General features: G+C 35.5%; 2 long non-coding RNA genes across 2 annotated transcripts; both read right to left on the bottom strand.

Annotated features, from left to right (window-relative positions):
• Positions 1-1954: 1954 nt before the first annotated feature.
• Positions 1955-5334, bottom strand: LOC128558943 (uncharacterized). Its single transcript, XR_008371971.1, has 3 exons — positions 5240-5334; positions 4947-5031; positions 1955-2186 (listed from the first exon to the last, which is right to left on the bottom strand). It is a non-coding gene; the product is annotated as an uncharacterized LOC128558943 (long non-coding RNA).
• Positions 5335-22949: 17615 nt separating this feature from the next.
• Positions 22950-25518, bottom strand: LOC123565876 (uncharacterized). Its single transcript, XR_006689265.2, has 3 exons — positions 25282-25518; positions 24778-24916; positions 22950-23646 (listed from the first exon to the last, which is right to left on the bottom strand). It is a non-coding gene; the product is annotated as an uncharacterized LOC123565876 (long non-coding RNA).
• Positions 25519-27270: the final 1752 nt, after the last annotated feature.

Here is a 27270-nt window from a genome sequence, read left to right as displayed (position 1 = left end):
TTCACGGAGGTTGCAAAGCGAACTAGAATGATGTCGACAAAAATGTTTCATTCAATAATTTATAATAACGACGGGTCAATAATGTTATTAAGGAAAAATATATAGAAGTTAAACAACTGAACAAGAAACAAATGCGCATGTCTACATAATGTTTATGATGCTTATCAAGGTTCATTTGAAATGAAGAGAAGGAAACTACAATGTAGTTGTCATTCGTCGTTAATAAAGGGCCACAACTCCAGACAAAATAATCGATCATAAAAGTCAGGGCAACATGTACATATTCATTTCATACTTCTGATGTATACCTAGTTTCAATTCAGTTGGATGGATCTGTTCGACTTTTAGTTCACGAGTTCACGATGTGATGAATTAGTTCAAGATCAAATAGGGCAACAACTCCAGAAAAAACAACAACAAGAATTTGTAACAGAGTTAGCAACGTCCCCTGCCTAAGGACATTTTCATCATACATACTGTAAGCCAATACAGCATCTTGGCATGAACAAAATAAAACAAGAGTGCCAGGATGTTAAATATATGTTCGTCAGGTAGATGATATAATAAAACATTTTCTGTACAAAACTATAAGTTTGGTAGACAGAAAGCCAAAACAATGAAATATCCAATTCTAACAACCAGGATAAAAATCTTCAAGAATAATCGTTTTATATAGTAGCAACAAAGCCTTTGTCAAAGGGAAGTAAGTTTTGATTTTTTAAGTCCACAAAAAACTCCTTACCAGGAAGAGGTACCTTAAAATACACCTAAAATTTGAAAGTAACACAGAAAAATGGTCTTCATTTTTACCTACGGTCAATTATAAAAAGTTGTCATATATATATATATATATATATATATATTGTTTATAGTGACAACAAAGAGAAGTTAATCTGAAAAAAATCTAAGTCCACACAAAAGTGCTTATCAGGTAGCCTTAGGTCAAAATACATCAAAAATTGGATGTAACATGCGTGTTGTACTACAGAAAAGTAGTCCCAAATTTCTCCTAGGGCTAATATTAATAGAATAGAACTTTACAGTAATAGCTATTTATAGTAACAGCAAACGATTAGGGGCCTGTTTCTTACTCATGACACACCATCTCATGATGATGAAAATTTTTGCCATTGTACATCAAAATCCCTCCATGCATGAACAAGAAATGCTCCGGACAGTCATTTTTGTATCTGATCTTTGGCCTCTAAGTGTGACCTTCGAGCTAGGGGTCTTGGTCTTGTTTCATTATGGTGAACATTTATGCCAAGTTATCTAAAAGTCCCTTCATGGATCGCAGAGTTATTGACCAGACACCAAAAAGACTCTATTAACCTTTGACCTCTAAGTGTGACCTTGACCTTGGGTCAAGGGTATGGGTCTTGCGCATAACACGTTGTCTCTTTATGGTGAACATTTATGCCGAGTAATTCCGAAATCCCTTTATGTATGGCAGTTACTGACCAGACAGAAACAGACCCTTTTAACCTTTGACATCTAAGTGTTTCCTTGACTTAGGGCTAGTAGTCTGTGTCTAGCAAACTTACATTGAAACATCCAGAAACATTTTCTATAAAACAAGTATGAAAGTCTTACACTTTTTCTACAAGACTATTTTATAAAGTTACAATTTTTATGTAGAACTATGCTCAGAGAAGTTGAAGATTAATCAAAGTCCACACTTTTAACTTCCATATTCATAATATCATTAACAGTTGTGAGGCTAAAAAGTATTTTGTAAATTAATAAAAAGCAAGTTCTTCATTCATGACAATTATTTCTTTTTCCCTAATTCTTGATATTTCTTCTCTGATTCCCCCAATGTGTTTGGAAATAAGATTAAACCTTTTGTATTATCCCTGTAGCCATGTTACAATTTTTATGTAGAATTATGCTCACAAAATTGAAAAAAAAATGTTGCACTGAACACATATTTTCCAGAAGAGAAGCTTTCTTAACTTCCATATGCATTATGCAATTAGCAATTGTTAGATTTCAATGTATTTTGCAAATTATTCTTAGGCAATTCTTCATACATGATGCATACTTTTCTTTCTCTCTAATACTTGATATTTCTATTTCTCTGATTCTGGAAATATGGTAGTACATTCTGCACATGTATGATCCATCAAATAGTTCAGTTTTTGTTGACCAGTGCTTTAAACAATTGTGGCCCTTCAGATGATCATCTGAAATGGACAAATTTAGCCATTTTTACACTAGTATAAACTTTACATGTTTTATATGTTCATAAAAACACAAAATTTTAGAATGTAACATCTTACAATTATAATATTATCAGTCTGACAGACATTATCAAGAAAATGTCATTAAGAAGTGGAAAAACAGTACCTTACACAAGTAATAAAGACTAAGAAATACAGCTTTGAATTCAAACAGATGATATATATTTGTCTGTGTGTCTTCATGCATTCCATTTTCAACTAACACTATATATAGGCACATGATCACTTCATGTCCATAATGTATACTAAATTTCTTATGAATTGTTTGAAACTGTGAGTAGGCATACACCATATACAAGTGTATTTGTGATTTTTTAAAGGACATCATTCAATAAAAAGTAACCTGAAATGAAGTCTTGCAATATGTGCAAGCCTACTTCATGTTGATAATTTCATATCAACTTACTTTTGCACTGTGACACAGTATGAAAACTGTAGGAGGAGATGAAATATAATTCTTATAATATAACAAGAGCTGTCTCCATAGGATGACACATGCCCCCGATGGCACTTTGAATGAATAGTTATGACCGATGTTAGAGTTTAGGACCTTTGACCTACGGAGCTGGGTCTTGCGCGCGACACGTTGTCTTACTGTGCCACACATTCATGCGTAGTTATTTTAAAATCCATGCATGAATGACAAAGATATGGACCGGACACGCCCATCAATGCACTATCATGAAAAATGACCTAAGTGTGACCTTGACCTTTGAGCTACGGACCTGTGTCTGGCGCGCGACACGTCGTCTTACTGTGGTACACATTCATGCCAAGTTATTTGAAAATCCATCCATGGATGACAAAGATATGGCCCGGACACGCCCATCAATGCACTATCCTTTAACGTCTAAGTGTGACCTTGACCTTTGAACTACGGACCTGGGTCTTGCGCGCGACACGTCGTCTTACTGTGGTACACATTCATGCCAAGTTATTTGAAAATCCATCCATGGATGACAAAGATATGGACCGGACACGCCCATCAATGCACTATCCTTTAACGTCTAAGTGTGACCTTGACCTTTGAGCTACGGACCTGGGTCTTGCGCGCGACACGTCGTCTTACTGTGGTACACATTCATGCTAAGTTATTTGAAAATCCATCCATGGATGACAAAGATATGGACCGGACACGAAAATTGCGGACGGACTGACAGACGGACAGACGGTTCAAAAACTATATGCCTCCCTTCGGGGCCATAAAAAGGGGCATAACACTTCAAATTTAGATTTTAGGCTAAAATAGATAAAGGCTTTTACATTTAAGGTAAAAGTGTATTACAAGTTTCAAGGGCATTGGATAAAAAGTGGGGCAGGAGCTGAGTACATAAAGAACAAAAGAAAAGAAACTGTAACTGTTTCATTTAATTCAAGATTCTAAAAGGACCATAACTTTAGAAAACTGTCATCAGATGTAAAATCCACTATAGTTTGTGTATAATTCTGCTGCTTGGCCATGAAGTATACCATGATCCATTTGAATATGATGGAATCTGCAGAAAGAGAGTTTTAATGCAAAAGGTATGAAGGAAGCTATGATATGACAATTTGAAAAAGAAAATTACATAACTGAAGAAACAAATAATCAAATTTGATAGTCCTGACAATATGTGCCTGTCCACTTCATGCTGATGTACCAAGTTTCATTTAAACTGATAAATAGTAATTACATAAAAAACAAGAGCTGTCGGAGGACAGCAACGCTCGACTATTCAACAGCCTTGTCGACTGAATGAATACGAAAGTCGAAAAAGGGGCATAATTTAAAAAAAGCAAAATAGGGTTATGGAACCTGCATAGTGCTTATCAGCTCATGACAGTGGACAAGTGTGTGAAGTTTCAATCAATTCCCATTAGTGGGTACTGAGATACCAGCTTACATATAAGAATTTAACCCAAAACTCCTAAGTTTAAAAAGGGGCATAATTTTGTAAAATGCAAAGTTGAGTTATTGACCCTTTGCACTGCATGTCATATCATGACAGTGAACAAGTGTGTGAAGTTTCAATCCTTTCCCATTAGTGGATACTGAGATACCAGCTTACATACAAAACCTTAACCAAAAAATTCTAAGTCGAAAAAAGGGGCATAATTTTGTAAAAAAGCAAAACAGAGTTATGGAACCTGCTTTGTGTATGTCAGATCATGACAGTGAACAAGTGTGTGAAGTTTCAATCCATTCCAATTAGTGAGTACTGAGATACCAGCTTACATACAAAACCTTAACCAAAAATGTCTAAGTCGAAAAAGGGGCATAATTTTGTAAAAAAGCAAAATAGAGTTATGGCACCTGTGCAATGTAAGTCAGTTTATCACAGTGAATAAGTGTGTGAAGTTTCAATCCATTCCCACGAGTGGTTGCTGAGATACAAGCTTACATACAAAACCTTAACCAAAAATTTCTAAGTCAAAAAAGGGGCATAATTTTGTAAAAAAGCAAAATAGAGTTATGGAACCTGTGCTATGTAAGTCAGTTTATCACAGTGAATAAGTGTGTGAAGTTTCAATCCATTCCCACAAGTGGTTGCTGAGATACCAGCTTACATACAAAAACTAAACCAAATCGGGACGCGGACGCGGACGCGGACGCCGACGCAGACGCCGACGCGGACGCCGACGCATGGGCGAGTCCAATAGCTCTACTATTCTATGAATAGTCGAGCTAAAAATTAATAAATGCAGCTCTAAACTATCCTGTACCTTTTGATGTCTACTGTTCATAGTCTAGCCAAAGCTCCAGAACTGGCTGCATTGAGGGCTTTTTGTTCACCATATCATACTGTAACTAAAACAAAGCCAAACATGTACATTTATATATCCATAAATTTTTCTTTCACAATTAACTGTGATTTCTCTATAAATTTCCATTGCTGACACTTCACATTAAAAACAATTTAAAAGTACAATGTACATAATTCTAAAATCCGTAATTATAGTTTGTAAAATAAGTGCTGAATGCCCTATCTATTTTCAAAACACTTTTAAACACATACCTGTATAAAATGGTGTGTAAATTGGCAGTCTTCTTCTTGGCAATTTTAGCATTCATTGTCCCATTATTTCTTTGAATAAATTTATATCTTCATCTGAAATAAGTATGGTAAATTATAAAAAAAAAACTATGAGGAAACATATTGGTGGTTTTCAAAGTAATGAAGCAAAAGTGTGACATAGGGGTTGGAAATTCAAACCTATTTCTTTTGGTGGTCACCTATTTTTTATGATAGCAAATAATTCAAATTTCAAGGAAATATACAACTTTGGGAAAGTGTTGAGAAATACCAATCAGGTAATATTTTGAACGGCCTTCAGTTCATAAGTTCAGAGAATTTCCAGTAAGATGGGTGATAAATATTGCAGTGTTTTATGACAAGGAATTATGTATAACAGTAAATTTTTTTCAACATATATGAATAGGTGTTTGTGTATAGTTTGAAACTTATTTAATAAATGTTTGTGGACTTTGGTTTTTAAAACCACCCTTTCTGCACAAATCTGACATAAAAAAATAAAATTTTACCTAGAAATGTTGTTGCTGAATGAAAAATAATTAACATATTATTATAAAACCTTTTTTTCTCACATTTTGCAGGTTTATAAACCACATTCCAAATTTCAAAAATGTCTGGTGATTTTAATTTCTAAAATTGTCAACTCAAAATTGAGTTATTTAAGAGATGCACAGGGGACACATACTAAAAATCAGTGTAATATTCATTAAGTATTAGTTTTTCTGTTCAAAACAAGATTAATGGTGATCATCTTAAGACAAAAGTCTATTGAACAATTAGTTTATTTCACAAAATATTACTACAAAACTGAAAATTTTCACAACACAAACATGGAAATTCAGCAGCATGTAATGCTTTAAATGAAAAATAAGTGACTTTAAACACAATTAACACATTGAAATCATTTAGTTTACATGCACTGCTTATTCAGAGTAGAAAAATGACAAAATGCCATGCATGGTAAAATGGAATGGTAAAATTCATACATACTTTATAATGCTACTAATTTTAAGAAGATGCACAGGGGACAAATGGCAGCAAAATATATATTCATGGAATATGTTCATAGTAAGTAAAATTCTTTCAACTACACAATACTCGCTACTGAATATTTACATATGTAGGTAAACTTTAATTAAAATTGATGTTTCCCCTTTTAAACCTGAAAATTGCCAACTTGAGAAAAATGCAAAAAAATAAAATTTAAATTGTCCTGAGATTCTTATATAATGCTTAATTATCAAGTAATGCCTGCAATTAACTTACACACTGCTAAGAATATAGGACTGCCACAACATATTACAGTATAAATGCTATGATAACTGATGAATGTCAAAAAATGTGCACAGGGGACATCACTTTGGCTTAATATGTGAAGCTGAAAGCTGCTTTTGTAACCATTGTAACTTCCATTTAGAGGGAAATAAATTAAAACCCCATTTTATTCAAAGAATATTTACAAGGGACATTTTTGGGTGTATAGACATATATGAAGATTCTGAGAAAGTAGATTTATAAAACAATAAAATCATATGGTGTCTTTAAAGCTGTAAGGATAAAGATAATGTATCGCATATAGATTTAAGCATAAATTTAATGTTTGTGAATCCTGTGCTTTAACTGTTTTCACGTTAAGCGCCGAAAATTATGAAATCCATAAGAGCATGTGCTCAGCCTAATCACATTTCTACGCACTAACACATTTTTGTGTGAATAAATATGCTGAAATTTACATTTTATTCTGTCAATTACTTTGTGACTGCAACCGTTTCTAAAAATAAAATTGACACATCTGACTTTTATGTGTATTGCCCTTGTAATGATATTATGGATTTTTGTCATAGATACGCATGTTTATCTCAAATTAGTTGTGAAATGATGATGTCTGCATGAAAGAAAAAGAGAAAATAAAAATTATCTGAAATTATTGACTCTAAAAGGCACTTTCATCAAATTTATTTAAAAATTGATTGCTCGCAGGAAGTAGATATATTATCTAGGTATGTTTTGGTCACAATTTTAGGCAGAATAATGCTTGAATGTAGCAGCTGTCGATTTTGAAAAAATATGATCACCTAAAAATATTTTTTTCTGTCTTCTGTCCGGATTTTCGGGTACAAGTTGGCATTTGTTTTTCAAGATATATACTTCAAAGGAGAGCTAAATCATTTTCAATAGGCATTTCATTCATCAAATTTTGTAATTCTTCAGTAAAAATTCGCAAAATGGTTGTAAAGACAAGCACTAAAATGTCGATATTTTGGCTATAGAATGTACCTTAATGTTATTGGGCGGCGTAACGTTTTTAACGTCTTTGCCTTTAATACATAGAATAAAGGAATTCCTAAAAATATGGTTTTAATTACACCGTTTTTTAAGAGTTAGAAAGTTTTATAACATGTTTTTGAGCAAATTATTCAATTATTAGGGTGAATTATATCTGGTATTTTGACAGTGAAAAAATCAAACATATTTTTCACCGGTAAGAATCTATAAATTGAGTACATTTAGCCAAAACATAAAAAAGAAAACTTGTTTGCTTTGCATGTAAGATCAAAATATATTTTACTCACGAACACCATATCTTACACTTTCACCCGTGGCTATGCCACTCCTGAAAATATTGCACCTTGTGTTCACTCGTGAAAGATATTTCAATTTTAAACTGAAACAAACAAATATGCTAGACATGTCTGTATCGGAACGACTAATCTAACAGCGAGCTACAGAACAACGGAGGGCGTATGTTCTCCGTGATAATTTGATAAAAGACATTGTGTCTGAAATCATTCGTCCTCCCCCTCTGATAATTCATGTAGGGAAGTTGGCAGTTACTTGCGGAGAAAAGGTTTGTACTGGTACATAATCCAGGAACACTGGTTAGGTTAACTGCCCGCCGTTACATGACTGAAATACTGTTGAAAAACGGCGTTAAACCGAAAACAAACAAACAGAACAACGGAGGACATTACAACAGGCGATATAACAACGGGTGACTGAACAACGGATGACATTACAACGGGCGATATAACAACGGGTGACTGAACAACGAACGAACAAGTGGTGATATTAAAGCAGAACTAAAGCCACCTTAAAAGTAAAAGTTATCCATCATTAATACACCATTTTAGAATTGCAAACATTCAAAAATGTCTATTTCAAAACATTCCCATTGAAATAGTATAGTGCAATACAATTTTTATTACGTCTCTGGGGATGTTTTACTAATGAATAACACTCCTTATACAGGATGAAAACAATAACCTGCGAGATTTCAGTACTTAATAGTACTTAACATTTACCTGAACTGTAAACAAGCAATTAATATTTCCAATAAAATAGAGTTCAAGCAAAAGATTTGAAATGGAAATTAACAAGTAAATCTTTAAAACACGAAAATCTGTGTATACTTCCATGATAAAAAATGATACTGATATTGATATTGTGTAGCTATTTTCAGTTTTGTCACCGTCAACCAATGACGTCATCCGTTGCTACACGTGTCCGAATGTAATATAATAGCGCGCATTCACACAACCGAGTAGCAAGTTGTTAAGAATATCTATCCTTTTACCAGCCTTCAATTTTCAGAATATTGTGACAGATTGAAATGTGATACTGGTTAAACGAGAAACCTACAACATTCCTCCAAAGTTTACCACCAGGCTAACGCCCTTGTGGTATTTCATAAGAACAACATTTTATCTGATGCCAGTAAGGTCAATAAAATGTCCCCTCTCATTTTACGCACGTCTGCCATACATACAACAAAGCAAAGACAGTAATTCTTATTTAATTAGAGTGTGACGAATGCTGACATTTTTGGAGGGGAGGCTTGGGCTGGTAGGGTGGGGGTTAACGTCAAACCGATACAAGTATACGTCATATTGCAATTTTCCAGCGTTTGATGGTAAAGACCCAGGTGCCCATTCGTTCATTATGTCAGGCACGAGCGAACACTTAGGTAGAATCACCGACTTTCCGTATGCCAACTGGATGCCTTCTTCATCTGAATGAATTCTACATCAAAAGATTCAATCTCACAGCAGCGAACGGCAAGTGATTCAGTGACCTTTACCATACAGTCACGGAGGCCCTGGGGAATGCTAACAAAGCTGGCTAACTTATTGGATGTAAATATAAATCTAAAAATGATGCCAATCTTTATTTATTTGATTATTGTTGTCAGAAAGTTTATTTAGTACTCATGTACAGATTTTGATATTGCAAATGGAAGAGGACCTAGGCATTGCCATGTGCTTGTTACCGGCGTAGAATGCCGAGTAGGATATGACGGAAATGATGAGTTTACTATCTTTAAGTCAGTTTTAGTGGGAATTTCACCACAACCTGTCAGACAGATGGTAGAAGTGAGCTTTTGTTGTATTTAGGCTATGAATTATACACCAATACACCTTGGTGATCAATAAATCTTTCAGGAGTTGTTTGCCACGAGGAAATCCATAGCATTGTCTAACCTAAATGATAATTAAGGGTAAAGAAAATCAGGTTAATATTCATGCTACGCACTCTGATATCGAAATGTTATTTCTGAATATATTTTATAGTTATTTAACGGATGATTGCAACTGGAAATTATCAATGTTTTCTTTCATCAACATCAAAGGCTTTTAATTTGTCGTGCATATTTCTATGAAATTTTCAATTATTTTCATTAAGGTGAAGTAACAAAAAATCTCTAGTCAGTTTATAGAATAGACATCATTTAGCGGCATTTTACCAAACATTCTGAATGATGAAGATGTATGACATTGTTTAAAGGTGCAAGACTTTGTTTGTGCGTCAGAAGGAAAATACACTCACAAGGTATTTCAAAATACAGAAGCGGACTACTTCTCTGTCAGACCTTCGGTACCTTGCCATTTTGAATTACATTACACTGATTCTTAACATTTTCATTAGTTTATTCTAATGTGGAATATAGACATGCACAGTGATTTAATTTAGAAAAAGGACTATTTGAAATTGTCGTTGTTGAAAAGAAAGAAAAGAAAAAAGAATACTAAAAGATATCTTTGATTTTACGTCGCCTGTGCCTTTAAATCAACTTTAACATCTGCATATGTCTAAAACGTTAAATAGCTTTTACCATCTTCAAAAGATTCAATCATATTATTTTATCTTTGTATATTAAGCTTCAAAAGGAAGTAATTATACAAACTTATATCTTCTGAGCCAACGCAGGTTAGCGTAAAGATTTATAATGCCTTTCATTATAATGTGGTTGCCACATTTGTTTTTGTTATGAACATAATACATACTAATTTTATCAAAATTATTTTCTCTTATATATTTTTGTTTCTTCCCTTTACGGCCCTAACAGTATACATTAATGTGTATTATTGAAAGTACTGTTTTTCCAACAATGTAACTCTGTATAACATCTATTTGGACAGCTGCTTTATATGTTTTTCTGATATAAAATTAAAAACCTTATGGAACTTATCGAATTGATAATAACTTAACATACGGAAACCTAACCAAATGATGGTCTTCACGTTTAGTAATGTGGCTTTAGATATCCTCATTACTAAGATAGTATTAAAAAAAAATAAAAATGTTGGCAATTTTTAGTCCGGTTAGTTTTCGACAAGCGTGTTAACTCAGAAATTTAAGTATAATGTTGAAATAAAAAATAGATTGTCTGTATGTCATCAGAAAGGTTGTTCCAGTTTATTTCTGATTTCGTACTGTCTTAACTTTAAATGTTTTAAAGCACGTTCTTTTTTGAGATACAAAGCGGAACATTTTCCGAAATGAAAATAACTGTTGTGACTATTTGCCAGTGATCCATGGCCTGCAGGTTTAAACAATAACAACAGAACTTCTTTTTCATTAAAAGGTCAGTAAATGATCTATAACTTAAACAAGTAGAATAACAAGGATGAATATCCAACAGGGAAAGCCACGTTCTAAAAACGTAGCCTCCCCAAACGTAAACCCAGCACGCGGACGCGCACACGACCAACACACACACACACACACACACACGCGCGCGCGCGCACACACACAAGGACAAAACAAACAAAGGAAAACAGTGGGGCACCGACTTGGAACGGTCAATGGCAAAACCACCAAAAGGAAGCTTAAACCGGTTTAAGGCGGATACAAATATGAAAAAGATGAAATATAGCTTATTGATCATTCTTTGGCCGTCAAATGAATGAAATTAAGTTTTGCAACGAAGGATAGCAGCGAAGTTTAGAAGGTCTATAGCCTATTTGTAGTTTAACATGTAAACCTGTAGGTAACCATAAGCAACTGTCATATTTACCCCCCAAAATGATCTACTTAATGGCTTCATTTAATAGGTAATGCATATCCTGACATAATAAACCCAAAATTTGAAAAATCTGTGGTTGCTTATTGGATGTTCAGATTAGTTAAACTTTGAATTATTTAAGGTATCTTAATCCGTTTTACAAGTGACCGATACAAATAACTCAATAATAATGCTATTCAGAGTACTAAATTGCATCAAACAATTCAGAAATTTTATTGTTTGCATGCTGGAATGTCGTAAAACAATCATATCAGCTAATTCAAACGTTTTGTAATCCCACATAATTTCTCTAAAAGCATTGTACTAAAATACACAGACTGTCAAATTATTGTAAGACCCTACATAAAAGAAAAACTGTTTAGAGATTCCTCATTGGTAAGAGCGGATGAAAAACAAAACATCAAGTAACGTGGAACAAATCGAACTTAAGAAATAATTTATTCCAAACAGTGATTATCGTTGAATAAAATCTTTGTATAGAGTTAAGATGATAAGGAATTATATCACGAGAGCGCAGCTCAAGTGATATAAATAAACGCAGCTGAACGACAATGAATTTTTTCAAGAGAAAGTCACTGTTTGAGATCGAACACAATATCAAGTACTTTTTATTATCTTTATCTTTGACGACATTGACTAAATATTTGTATGTTTTGTGTGGGTTGCTTCTCCAGCGCGCCGCCCTGACTTTTGACCCAGTCGCGTAATAATTGTCTGGTACAAAAATGATTTTGTTGCATAGTAACACGCAGTTTCAGTCGACTTTGTTTAATAGGCAAATCAATCTGGTGGTTTTAGAATAAAGATTTACACTACTCATCCCACATACCAAGACTGACACTACGAGTGGAATTCAAAAAATTTTGAGGCTGTGCATATAAAATATAGAAAAGCATGTAAAATGAAAAATGATTCGACAATAAATACTGTTGCCTCAAAGCCCATGTTTCATTCCTAAAATGACGCGGATGAAATTACCTTAAATATAGTGAGATCACAAAGCAGTACACATAATGCACCTGTCGATATTTTGCCCGCCCGGGGGAGCGGTGGGCATACACGGGACTTTAGACAGAAGACCATTCCCGACAGGCGGGAATTTGACAAACATTTGATGTACCAACCAGGCTCTAGGGTGGGATTTAGACAAAAAAGGTTGTCTCTGGGGTGGGGATTTAGACAACAAAATTTTTGAAATGTCGAATTCCCCTGGGTCAGCCCGCCCCCCCCCCCCCCCCCCCCCCCCCCCCCCCCCCCCCCCTCCCCCACTCGGACGGGCAAAATATTGACAGGTGCATAAAGTGTGCCATTTATATACCTCCTGGTATTTCTTGTCATGTTATACATAAATTATCCTTCTCTAAACTTTGACTTCCTCTGAAATCCCATTAACTTCTTTAAAGACAAATGTTAATGTAACGATGCCAATTTTGTTCCATACTCCTACGATTACAGACACTTATTGGATTTTCCATTTCTGTTTTAGGGAGAACATATTAGTTTGTACTTAGTCAAAGAGGTTAATGATCTATACATGGTCAGCTTGATATAATTTATCACTCTAAACGACTTAAAACAAGCAATTTAAAAAAGTTTATTGTCACATATAACTTGATGGAGTTTTTTGTTCGACCATCTAAGACGTAGTTCTTTTGTAGGGCATATTATTTTTGCTTAGACACAATTTTTTATTCTTTTGTATTTGATTTTTATACAACTTTGAATTCATTTTGTCAATGACCTCTCATTGGAATTTTGTCAGCATAAAATCAACATGTAAGTACAATTGTTTGGGGTCACTCCACAGGAAAATCACTTCCGACGGTGGGGGAGGGGCTGAGGATTGTGGAAGAACGTGTTGGTCGCGTCTGTTGGTCGGTCGGTTCGTATTATGTCTGTAGAGCGAACAGTATGTTCTACATAACTTGAGAACCACTTGACCCAAACCTTCAAACTTAAAAACATGATTGGGTTTATGAAGTAGTTGATCCCTATTGTTTTGGGGTCAGCAAGTCAAAAGTCAATGTCACAGGGGCCTAAAACTATAAACGCCTTGAGAACGCTTCAAACTTGAAGTAGATTATCCCTATTGTTTTGGGCGCAATAAATCAAAGGTCATAGTCACATGGATCTGAACTTCGAAACGTATTTCTAATAGTTACTGAAGAACCACTTGATTTGATAGCATGACTGGGCTTAATGTGCAGATGACTCTTGTGCTCCCTAAAATGGTTTCTCATTAATTACTCGCTATTGCTTCGTCAAACCCATTACTGACTGCTCATGAAGAAGGACATGCATGTTTGAACATCTCTTGTTTTGTTTTTGTATTTCACAGGGCTTTTTCATCATAGTGGGTGACTACAAAAGAAGACGTAATCCGAATTATTCGTCTGACGTAAACTCAATGATGACCTAGTGCCTATTTTGAATCAGGATAGCGAGAAAATAAAATAGAAATATTATGAAGACATGTAAGGGAATATATCTGATGGGTTTAAATTCCAAAATTCAATTGGGATATTAGCATGAGTGACTCATGGTATTGCGATAAGGAACTAGTTTACCATATATTCAATTTTCTAAAAAGTGACAGGAGTGACTCTTATATGATCTTGGAAAGTATCGAGATTTTAAAAAACAATAATTTTCCTATTAGAAATACGTTGTTGATCATAATATGGTTAAATATCTTCAGCCTTCTCACCCTACATAATTGTAAAACGACATAGAAACACATTAAGTTCTTGACAAAAAAAGAAATAAAATTTTGAAAGGTCCATGTGAATTATTTGTGAACAGCAATTAGAATCCTGCAAAGAATTATTACTAAAGTAAATGCTAGATGCTACAGAATAGCTACTTCGCTTAATTAAAATTCAAACAACATCAATTATTGTTCCGTTTGAGGCACAACAAATCAAATGTGTTCATAAAAAATAATCGTAGATGTGGACCACCCTGCTCTTTACTTAACATTATTATAACCATCTGATGCGAAGGTAAATTATTTGTTTATAGATTAAGTGAATCTTTAGATAAAAGGGGGTAATTTTGCAAGAGTTTCAATTATACAAACACAAGCACTACTGGTATTAGGATTTCATTGTCACGCAAATCAAATGTCAGAGATTCAAGTATTCTTTAGTGGAAATTATATTGATCAAGTTAGACTTAATGCAACAAATCTCATGTTTCTTGCCTGCTGAAACCTCTTTAGGGTATTTATATCTGTATCTCATAGGCGCCGTTGTATACTTGAAGATATAATTGAGCCGTGCCATGAGAAAACCAACATAGTGGGTTTGCGACCAGCATGGATCCAGACCAGCCTGCGCATCCGCGCAGTCTGGTCAGGATCCATGCTGTTCGCTAACAGTTTCTCTAATTCCAATAGGCTTTGAAAGCGAACAGCAAGGATCCTGACCAGACTGTGCGGATGCGCAGGCTGGTCTGGATCCATGCTGGTTGCAAACCCACTATGTTGGTTTTCTCATGGCACGGCTCATATGTCTTTTTCATAATGAATTCCGGTCCTCTTTCTATCTGAATTTAAACGTCTATCAGGTGTTGAATTCCGTTCGAAGTTTTGTACCTGAAGTCTGTTTTGTTTGGTTATGATATCTCTATCAGATGTTGAATTCCGGTGGCTGTTTTACACCTGAAACATATTTTTATTGATCTTTCTAATTAAAGCGGTACCCCTGTTTTCAATTTGCTTTTTGTCCGTTTCGTTTTATATGCAAGATATATTGTCTTGAATTTAAGTTATGTAGTTCCCATTCACCCATCCCCATTCTTTGTTCCATTTGTTTCATCCCCAGCCCGCTCTTTTATGCCCCCTACCCCATACCCCAGCCCCCAACCCCGCCCCATACCCCCACCCCCTTTGTTAATACCACCAGCATTCACTTTTTATTTAGTGTACACTTACTTTAGTTATTGTTGCTATATATCTGTCAAAGTATCTATTTCTGTTCATTTCATTCTTTTTCATATTTAATATAAATAGTGTACACAAAAGAAAAGTAAACATGTGCAATCTAACGCTTTTAAATGCAATACGTGAAGACAATGCACTACATTGACGGAAGACTATTTAAACTATCCTATTTTCATGTAAATCTAACAAATACACAAAGAACTGAATCACTCAGATGTTGAACTAAAACACCTAAGTATGTTTATTTAAAATGTCAATATTTTAAAGAAACTTTATAATGTATAAATATTTCAAACAGGCAAAATGTAATAAATTAAAGAAAAGAAAATAGGTAAGGGTATATTTCTCGGAAGCACAGAGCACCACAAACACAGCCTCAGAGTCACGCATTTGCAAAGTAGGCCCACAACAAAAAGAAGCTGTAACAGAAAAATATTATAGACGGGTTGCTTCAAAAATCCAACAAGTACATTTTAATTTTATGCAAAATATAGAAAAAGGGGGATGAAGGGGTAGGGGGTAGATGTGGGGGGTTGAAGGGGAAAATGGAACAAGGATGAATATTCAAAAAGGAAACACACACATAAACTTACATAGATAAACAAACACACAAGTAAGATATAACGACACTGTAATGCACCGCCCAAGACACACTGACGCACAAGCACACATACGCACACACACAAGCATGAAAAAACAACAATCGGGCACCGCCTAAGGATATAAGGTGGGCACGATAACTTATTCATAGTAAAAGGAGAGGGGATGCCAAAGCAAAGGAGCGCAAATGCAAGGGGAAAGGATGGGATGGGGGCGATAGGGAAGTGAGGAGAAAGAGGGAAGGAACGCTAACAACAAACAAGACAACATACGCAACACAAAATACAAGACGGACAGAAAACAAGTAAAAAAATTGGCACCGCCTTGGAACGGTCAGTAACCTATATTTTTAAACGCGTTTAGCGCATGCCAACCTCGCACTTACCCTATTTTCAACAAGTTAGACAACACAATGTAAATAAAATCATTCCCCGCTGATAAAGGCTCTAACGTTAGTGAAAAATACCAGATCACAAAACATAAAATTATGGTAAATTTAAGGTATAATTACAACAATGTACTCAATAACTTGTCTGAAGTCAGAGCACCAACAGCCTAAATTTTAAGGGCACGACTAAGAAAGCTGCAAGACAAAATTTCACTCCCTCCGTCCGTTTTATGTAGGATTTAGGAGAAAAGTATCAAGGAGTCTTACACTTCATGAGTCATCTAGGAGTGAGTAGCGATTAACTCTGGAGGGGTCAATCACTAAACATGCACTATGCTTCACGATTTTCGCATTGTATCCTCTTTTGATAAACTTTTTAACGCATTTTACAGATATCTGATTAAAATAAGGACTATTTTTAATTCAGTAGTATTCCGGGTGTGTAAAACCCAGTTTTAAAAGTGTTTTATGGTTAGTATTATCTTTCTTAAACAGTTCGGACGATCTGTAGTAAAATTTAGTGAAAGCTGAAGCTATAAGTTTACACAAAATGACTGTTAAATATGCTTTATGTAACTTAGATATTATCATTATCTGAGAAGTATGTTTCCACTCTCGCTGTATGTAAAATTATGTTTTAAGTATGTGTATTAAAATGATTTGCATTTCTGTGTATGCTTTGTCAAACTGAGGATGAACTGTTTTGTTCAAGTCTGATTTACCTAATACATTTGTCAACAATGACATGATTGCTTAAAGCAATGAAATTTATCAACAGAATAATCACCATTATTAAATGAGAATTTTGTAGAGATATCAACGAAGATAACTTCATTGACATGATTGCTTAGTAGCAATGGGACATATCAACAGAATAGTCATCATTATTCATTGAGAATTTTGTGCTGATATCAACGCAAATAACTCACTGACATGATTGCGTAGTAGCAATAAGACATATCAACAGAATAGTCATCCTTGTTAAATGACAATAAGGTGCTGATATCAACATAATATGTCTTCAACACCAGCTGATAATACTCTAGAAAAATATGCCTAGTAGTTTATACAGTAAAAATGAGAACAAAACATTACATGTAATTATTCGCAAGAGCACTATATATTTTAAGTATAAACAGAAAACGTATACAAGTATATTGCAAATGTTTGTCACTAATTTGACAATCTCTTATCTTCAATGTGGGTTTATCTGTTTTATAGTACATGTTCTGCCTGAAGGTTTAGCAGTATATCACAAAACAACAGATTTTTTTAAGGAATGAACAGCATCTTGACACACAATTTATCTGTCCAGTACATGTTTTACTGTTCTGTCCCACAGAGTTGGATACTTAAAATATTCTTAATGAGTTGTCCCCCTTTAAATAAGAATGCCATTTGTAAAGAAAAAATGTAAACAATTGTCAAAAACGATGTTTTACCTAGTTATGTAAAGTTTAAACACTCGCACGATGTTGCAAATGCATCAAAACGAAGATGTGAAAACAGCTTTTAAAAAATGGTGAGTTTTTAAAGGCGCTGAACTGTCCAGAAGTGTGGCCCCTTCATGCAGTCCCTTTCCGGAATTCAATACATGTATCAGTAAATTGATAATGGTTTTGTAGAATAATATAAATGTTTTATATGCTGTCAAATTTTCAAGTAAAACAATGCTTTCTTTCCATGATTTGATGACGTTCGAACTTTTTTCTCTGAAACATGGACCTATACCTGAAGTCTGAAGTTTTTTATGTCCGAAGTGTGACACCGAATCAAACACCCTCAGCCCTTCACCCCCAATTCCCGTCCACCCGATTCCGATTTGATACACATTTTAATATTGATATCCTTACTATTCCGTTTAAATGTATCTTGTTTAACCTTTAGCATGCTAGATAAATTGTCGTCTGCTGGAAATGTCCTCTGCTTAAATTGTAAAGTTCATTCAATTTGCTCCAAAATTGGAAGAAATATTGTCAGAGTAGCAAACAGCTTGGAACCTGATCATCGGCGTCTGATCTGGCTCCAAGCTGTTTGCAAAGGCTGTTAAATCCGCCTGCAGCAGGCTAAGGGTTAAAGTGGTGGTATAGTTTTCGTTGAATGGTTTTAGATGCGTTCTCACATTCTGTTGTTTTTTTTTCTTCTGTTTTGGTTTTGTTTTGTTTTGAGTACCTGATAATTATTCCAAGTGTCTCACACTGTATTTTCGTAATCTCGTATGAAATTTAGTACGCTACCAGTCGAATTCTATTATTTTTCTAATGACGGATTATTCTTGTGGTTGGGGATAAATGGCAACGCTGTTACAATATTGGGTACAGTGTGTACCTCCTATGAAAATAATGATGATAAGTTACGAGTTCGTGTAAAATTTAGTTTTTAATCTTAATGAGCGTTCCAAAGTTTCGAGCATTTCGATTGTCATATGACACATTCAAAAAATGCATTGACACATTCAAAAAAATGCATGGATGACATGTTTTTAAATTTGATTTTTTTTAAAGCAACGGTTTATCAAAACGTTGTTTTAACTCACCCTGAGCTTTTGGATGAACCATTTATACAACAAAGTAATATTTTTGTAATTGGTGCTCACTTAAGCAACCAGAACCAACATGTTTACTCTATGAAGCCATATTATAAAGTAAAATAACTCAACTAAATTAGTAATAATTATTTGTTTCTAGCAAAATAGCCAATTATATCATTGGAATATAGGGCAAGACACGCACGTTCAAGGGAATTTTCAGGAACTATATTGCGTGACTTAACAATGTAAAATTCTAATTCCTCAGGAAATATTGTTGCCTTTTAAATAAATAAAGTCGTTTCTCATGTAACACTTAGTTTGCATGTGCGTGTTGGGGGGAGGGTTGGGAGTGGGGGCGCATAAGACATAGTAATTTAATGTTTACAAGGCATAATTATAATACCCGCCTATACAACAGTTTCTCGATAATAATATTTCGTGTGCTCGCTTATGGAGTTTCGTTATTTTGTCTTTATGTGCCATTGCCTTCGCCCAAATATAGTATATTTTTGTCTTCGTGAAATGAATAGTGTTCAGCTGGTCTTAACTATTTTTCCGCTCCATGAAAAATCTCACTGTCTGAAACAATGCAATAGGCAAGATCTTTTAGGTTATTAACTTTGTATTGATATGCACGAGTTCTGCCTTGGAGACACTACACGAATTCAGTAACGAAGGACCAGAGCATATTTGTCAATGCAAAGCTAATAATTTTCTTATTATAAACTACACATATCACAAATGTACAAATGTAAAAACAACTGTTCTCAGTAAAATTGAAGAAAATGCAATGAATAACTAGATGCGTGTCAATATGACACAGATGCACCCCTCCTGTCACTATACATTGTTTCATGACTCTAAAGGTGAAATATTTTTTCAGGTATATGCAACACAACTTTTAAGCACTTTCTGTGTATTTTTCTCTAAGTGAAGGACCATAACTCTGGCCTGGCTGAGTGAAATCCCAGAGAGAACACCAGGTGCACAACTTCACATGCTATATAACAATCCTCTAGAGTTTTATGACTCTAGGTCAAGTACATTTTGAGATCCACGGGACACAAACGTTTATTTTTTCACTAAGTCAAGGGCCATAACTCTGGTCTTGCAAAGTGAAATACAAAATAAATCACGCGCATAAATTCACATGCTGGATAATATTCCTAAATAGTTTTATGACTCTAGGTGAAATATTGTTTTAAGATATATATAACACAAACTTTTAAGCACTTTATGTGTATTTTTCACTAACTCAAGGACCATCACTCTGGTCAGGTTGAGTGAAATCCCAAACAGAACACCAGGTGCATATCTTCAAATGCTATATAACAATCCCCTTATGTTTTATGACTCTAAGCCTAATACTTTTTGAGATACATGCGACACAAACCTGTATCCCCTTTATGCATGTTTTTGACAATCAAGGGCCATAACTCTGGTCTGACTGACAGAAATACGGAACAAAATCCCAGGTGCACAACTTCACATACTAAATGATATTCGTATGGTGTTTCATGACCCTATGTCAAATACTTTTTTAGATATGTGCGACACAAACTTTCACGCATTTTTATGCATATTTTTGCCAAAGTCAAAGGCCATAACTCTGGACTGACTGAATGATATCTCTAACAAAACCCCAGGTGCACAACATTCCTGCAATGTTTCATAATCCTGGGTCGAATACTTTCTGAGACACACGCGACACAACTTAGGCCCTTTTTATGTATATTTTTGACTACGTCAGTGGCAATAACTCTGGTCTGCGAGTGTGAGATCCCAATTAAAACACCATGTGCATACCTTCCCGTGCTGAATAGCAATGACTCTGAGTCAAACACTTTTCGAGATATGCCCAACGCAAATTCGCACGGGCAACTCTAAGTGCCTCCGCCCTCCACCCCCCCCCCCCCCCCCCCCAAAAAAAAAAAAGTGGGGGTGTGGGGGCATAAAAATTTCAATGCTTTCAGAGCTTATGTTCTTTGTTTCACAAAACGACGGTAAATAAAATTTACCTTTACCTTTACCTTTAGTTTTAGACTAAGAGGTATGATAAAATAAAGAATGATGTTGTATAGTAAAGAGAATGGAAATGCAGAGCTGCCCTGTATAAAATGGATCATTGAAGCTCATGAAATGGTGGTGTAACATTGTAGAGAAGGATACATTGATGAAAAATGTAGCTGTGAAGAAGATCCATGGTTTAATGATTGGCGGATTAATGTCGTACACATATTACAGATGTCTAAAATTAAGTACTGTATACTTAAAAGCTTTATTAATTGTTCTGTGGAACACTTCCAGTATATATCAATTCTACAAGTTTGTGTATAAGCCAGATAACAATAAACTTCATAATTTATTTCATTTAAATAAAGTTACTGATACTGGTAAATCACGACATAGAGAAGTTTATCCGACGATTCCCGGTCCTCCATGTGCGCCTGTCCCTTTTCCTTTTACGAACACAGGTGGCGCTTTAGATTCAAACCCTGGAATTTCAACACTGACTACAGAGTGCGAATGTACGTGGAACTTCACGTGACTCAGATCAACCAACTTGTACATTAGACCAAACGCTTCGCCAGCAAACGTGTCATGAGTGTTTTCGGGATACAAAATCCAATGGCCTATCCCACAGTCCATCTGTGGATATACTAGACAACACAGTTTAAGCATTTTTAAGAAAGTCTGTCATGGGAACTGTCGTCCTTTTGAATGTTTTGCCGAAGAATACGACGGAACCTTACGAGATCACGACGGTACAACAGGACACCACGACCATGGCATGACGACAGGACAACGCGACCACGACATTAAGGCAGAACACCGCGACCGCGACATTACAATGCGGTGTTATGATCTCGTAGCATATACATGAGGTGTCCTATTGACTGTGCTGTCATGTGTTGTCGACTAAGAATAATATGCATGACCGTAAGTATGATACGAAACGCGACATACAAACGATTAGACACGTGCCGTAGTGGATTCATGCCGTACCGTCGTTACCTCGTGTATCATTATGTAGATGATGTAGTATACTAACAGCGCATGCGTATAATTTCTACACCCAGTTTGGGATATCTGCTTCAGCAGTTGTTAACGCACACTCATATCATAAACATATATACTTATAGTAAGAATGCTGCGTTGGTCATTCTTTACAATAACACATCTTGAACCGTACCGTCGACTTAACTTTGGCGTTTGAAAAAGGGACATTGACATATGACAGTGACATTAGTCCATTCTTATCACTACACGCAAGTTTTTACAGTCATGAATCAAGTTATACTAACTAAGATTTCATACTTGGCATTTGTTGCGTTTAACATCGCACCGACACAATTATAGGTCAAATGGCGATTTTCCAGCTTTGATGGTGGAGGAAGACCCCAGATGCCCCTCCATGTATTATTTCATCACGAGCGGGCACCTGGGTAGAACTACCGACCTTCTGTAAGCCAGCTTGATGGCTACCTCACATGAAGAATTCAACGCCCCGAGTGAGGCTCGAACCCACATAGATGAGGGGCTAGTGATTTGAATTGAAGTCAGAAACCTTAACCACTCGGCCGCGGAGTCCCCTTACACCCCCCCCCCCCCCCCATCCATAATGTTGTAATGAGTTTGCATGCATTTTAGCTGTATAATATTTTTGAAATAGAAATGAAAAATTGAGAAGCTGCTTAGTAGGAATGAACACAACTTCTCCACATGTAGCTTAGTTAGCCTGATTCTTCATTTAAACACAAAGAAAATATGAAATATGATATTGCTTGATTATTTACATTCGCACATAATACAGAATCTGGAAGTTTAAGGAGACACAAAGCGAGAGAATAACTTGCCCAAACATATATTTGGGAAATACGTGATTTGTTGGCAAAAAAAAACCCGGTTCAGATGCGCCGTAATCTAATCACAAAGGCCGAAGGCTCGAGTGATTAACTACGACGCATCTGAACGAAAAGTCGTGTTTTATTTGCCAAGAAAGCCATCGTTCGAATTACACCAGGAAGGGATACTAATCTGGAATCCTTATTTAGGAGTAAATGGCCATATTACTTCCCTTGGCGCTTTACGAAAACGTGTTTTAATCGACAAGACAATAAACGGTAAAATCCTTCTTTGTTTATATAAAAGAAAATCTTAACCCTTATCAAGCTAAACACGACTGGTTCTGCCTTTGCGACCAGTGTAGATCATGACCAGCCTGCAAATCCGTGCAGTCCGATCATGATCTGCACTGTTCGCCATTCAGTCAGTATTTTTTGGTAAGCACCCCCTTTAACAGTTAATGGTACTGTCCAAATTGAAAGATGGACGAGTTCATTATAGAAATTTAGCAGAGTAAGGGTTAAGGAGACACAAAGCGAGAGAATAACGTGAACAAACCTGTAACTGGTTCACAGTTGCATTCATTCTGATCACTATGTCACCATACGCTATTTGGTGATACGATCCCACATAGTCTGTAAGTGACCTTGTTGGTTGTATAGTCTTGTCTATCGGCGCCCTCAAGGAATGACTACTTCTGTACCAGGGCTCGGGGTATGTACAAACTGTTGTCACATTAATTGTGGGCTCTACGCCGAGAAACGTGTCCAAAAGATAACTTCAAGAAAGACAGGTATTAAGGTATAGGTCCATGTTTCGGAGAAAAAAGTTCGAACGTCATCAAATCATAGAAAGAAAGCATTGTTTTACATGAAAATATAATAGCATATAAAACATTTATATTACTGTACAAAACCATTGTCAATTTATTCATATATGTATTGAATTCCGAAAAGGGACTACATGAAGAAGGCGCCACACTTCTGGACAGTCCATCGCCTTTAAAAACTCACCATTTTTAAAAAGCTGTTACATGTCTTCGTTTTGATGCGTTTGCAACATCGTGCGAGTGTTTAAACTTTACATAACTAGGTATAACATCGTTTTGACAATTGTTTACATTTATTTCTTTACAAATGGCATTCTTATTTAAAGGGGGACAACTCATTTAGAATATTTTAGGTATCCAACTCCGTGGGACAGAATAGTAAAACATGTATTGGACAGATAAGTTGTGTGTCAAGATAATGTTCATTCGCTAAAAAAAATATGTTGTTTTGTGATATACTGCTAAACCTTAACTTAAGATATTTATTAACTGAAATGCATAGAGACATCTATTACTTAGAATGGCATGACATGTCATGATGTCGCTTTATAAATACCCGATCGAATGTAAAAGTGCAGAGTGCATGCACGTTTCGCAGCTTGAAGTGTGCATTGATTAATGTGACCGTGTATCTTTTTTACAGATATTTCTTGTTTATTTCATTTTAGAATAAGATTTATAAATACCCAATCGAATGTAAAAGTGCAGAGTGCATGCACGTTTCGCAGCTTGAAGTGTGCATTGATTAATGTGACCGTGTATCTTTTTTACAGATATTTCTTGTTTATTTCATTTTATTATAAGATTTATCCTTCCGTCGACTTTACCATCTAATTTCCATCCTGTGTTCATGTAGAGGCATTTACCATTGACTAGGTATGCAAAGAAGAACACAATTATAAATAATAAATTTACTGTTCTTGTCAATAAAAATATTAAATTAACGAGGGTCTGTACTTGGCCGCGAAGCAGAGAGGCATAAATGAGTCTTGCAAATGCCTAGGATCGGAACATTTTTGGTCAGTACCCGAATCTATGTACGCAGAAGAAACACAAACCCAATGCTGAAACATGATTTACCTGTGTTTAAGAGTACGGGTTATATAACCTTCATTTTCCCCTGTCATGCTTATGAACACACCAAGGTTTGCATCCGGCAGTAGAGTTATTAAGGAGGAGTACCCGTATGTTGTTCCAGTATGCCGTAACATCTTGTATTCTAGAAAAGTGTGATTCATTTAACCTTTAATTCTTATAATTTATTTCTATCTACATGTAGTTCTTCGGTTATCGCAGAATTAGTATCACATCAATCTGAGCAAAATTTGTGGATAAAGATGTGGGCCTTGAAGAAGTTTTTTTAAATTATTTCTTTTTATTAGTCACTTTTTAATTGATTTTTACGATGGAGCACTGAATGTAACGGACAGTCACATAAGTTCGTGTTCTCTTTATCATTTTAAAACTGAGACGATAAATCTGATCCACAAAAAAAGATGAATTTTAATTTTTCATGTCGGACGCTGGAGCTCAACTTGAAACTTACATTGCAGGTTATGACGAAAAATTAAAAATGAAATAAACCTTTATAAAATCCGTTTTTCCATCCAAAAGCGTAAGTTGTGTCCGTGACTGTGAAAGGCGCCTTTGGTTTATGGAAGTTTCTCTCCACGGTAGACGATCTTAATGCTGTCTGTGGTGAGTGGGTCTGGGCGAGGTCGGCTGGATCTATAACCACATCACCATTCTCATTTTACCGCCGTTCAGCTGCATCAGCATCCATTTAGCAATATCTGCCGAGGAACTCATCAGACCCGTGGATCCCCCGTACACGCCCCACTGTCTGTATAGTGTAAAATGTGAACAAATTGGTTATTTGCGATTAAAAAGGGTTTTCAGAACTAAAATGCCTTTTTTATCCGGTTCTTAATTTGGTATTTCAGCCCGACGTAAGTGACGTTTAACCACAGCGCAAGAATTTATACAAGATTGTACATAAATTATTTTGAAAAACTTGCCTTAGAAAGGGAGATATTAAAATTTCATAAAATTGTAATTTTAATGCGCAAGCTGAAATATATGCTTGTCTGAAATAAATATAATGTAGCAAATGCGATCTTTTTGCCCATTTTATTTTCGGCTTTATTTCGGATTGGTGAAGAGTATTTTGCCATTACGTACAGCTACGTAATAACTATCTTTATGAAATAAAGATGCCGGCTACCTTGAGTTCGCGGGTTCTTTGATTAGTGTTTAGGGTGACATCTATAACATCTTGCATGTCACCGAGGTATAGCGGGATCAAGGTTTAACGCTTTTTTTATACATGTATATAAAAACCAGAATTGTAAACGAAAATTGTTTTTAGTAATTTGTTTAAACCGTATTATATGGGTTTTTTTTCAAAGGACTTACTTATTTACTTCTTCTGGAACCGTCACAAGCCCCCCCCCCCCCCCCCCCCCATGCACTTCATCATCTGCGTAACCCTGGGCAACGTCTTTCTTTGTTCTGTCAGCCGTCAGCAAGAAGTCGGAATCGTTCATACCTTCAAGATACAATAAAATATTTAATATTTTACATTTTTCATCAGAAATGATTAAACTTCGACGATATATTATAGATAAAAAAAAAACTAATGTTGATGAAGAAATTAGGCGAAGCCATTGGCAATTTTTCAGATTCTATTTATTAAAGTCAAATTATCAAACGGTACCATGTGCCAAAGTTTTCCATTTCCACTTCCTGCTTAGGATATGATGAACAATTATCAAAGCCCTCTCTATGCTGAAGTTGCAAAAACAAACCGTGTAACATCGTAAATGCAGCTGATTCTATTTCATTTTTATGAAAGAAAGAAAAAAAACCTTATATACAGTTTTCTTCTTCATTGCAGTAGACATTAGTCTCAGCCTACACTTTTCAGTTGCAAAATAGTCCTGCAGATATACCGCTATATGAACGTATTTAATATGCATTAATACAAATACGTGTGCAGACATGCTGCTGTTTGAGCCTGTAGGGTAAACATTTATAGTACCTAACGGTGTGTAGAGATACTGCTGTATGAACCTGTAGGGTAAACATTTATAGTACCTAACGGTGTGTAGAGATACTCTTGTCTGAGCCTGTAGGGTAAACATTTATAGTACCTTACGGTATGTAGAGATATAGCTGTATGAGCCTGAACAATAAGAATGAGTACCTAACGGTGTGTAGAGATACTGCTGTATGGGCCTGTAGGGTAAACATTTATAGTACCTAACGGTGTGTAGAGATACTGCTGTATGGGCCTGAACAATAAGCGTAAGTACCTAACGGTGTGTAGAGATATAGCTTTACGAGTCTGTACAATAAGAATAGTACATAACAGTGTGTAGAAATACTGCTGTGTGGGCCTGAACAATAAGTGTTAGTACCAAACGGTGTGTAGAGATATAGCTGTAGGAGCCTGTACACTTAGAATTAGTACCTGACAGTGTGTGGAGATACTGCTGTATGAGCCTGAACAATAAGCGTTAGTACCTAACGGTGTGTAGAGATACTGCTTTAGGAGCCTATACCATAAGAATG

This window comes from Mercenaria mercenaria, chromosome 8 (genome assembly GCF_021730395.1).
Source record: "Mercenaria mercenaria strain notata chromosome 8, MADL_Memer_1, whole genome shotgun sequence".
NCBI classification, from domain to species: Eukaryota; Metazoa; Mollusca; class Bivalvia; order Venerida; family Veneridae; genus Mercenaria; species Mercenaria mercenaria.
This window is presented reverse-complemented; position numbering and strand designations above follow the sequence as displayed.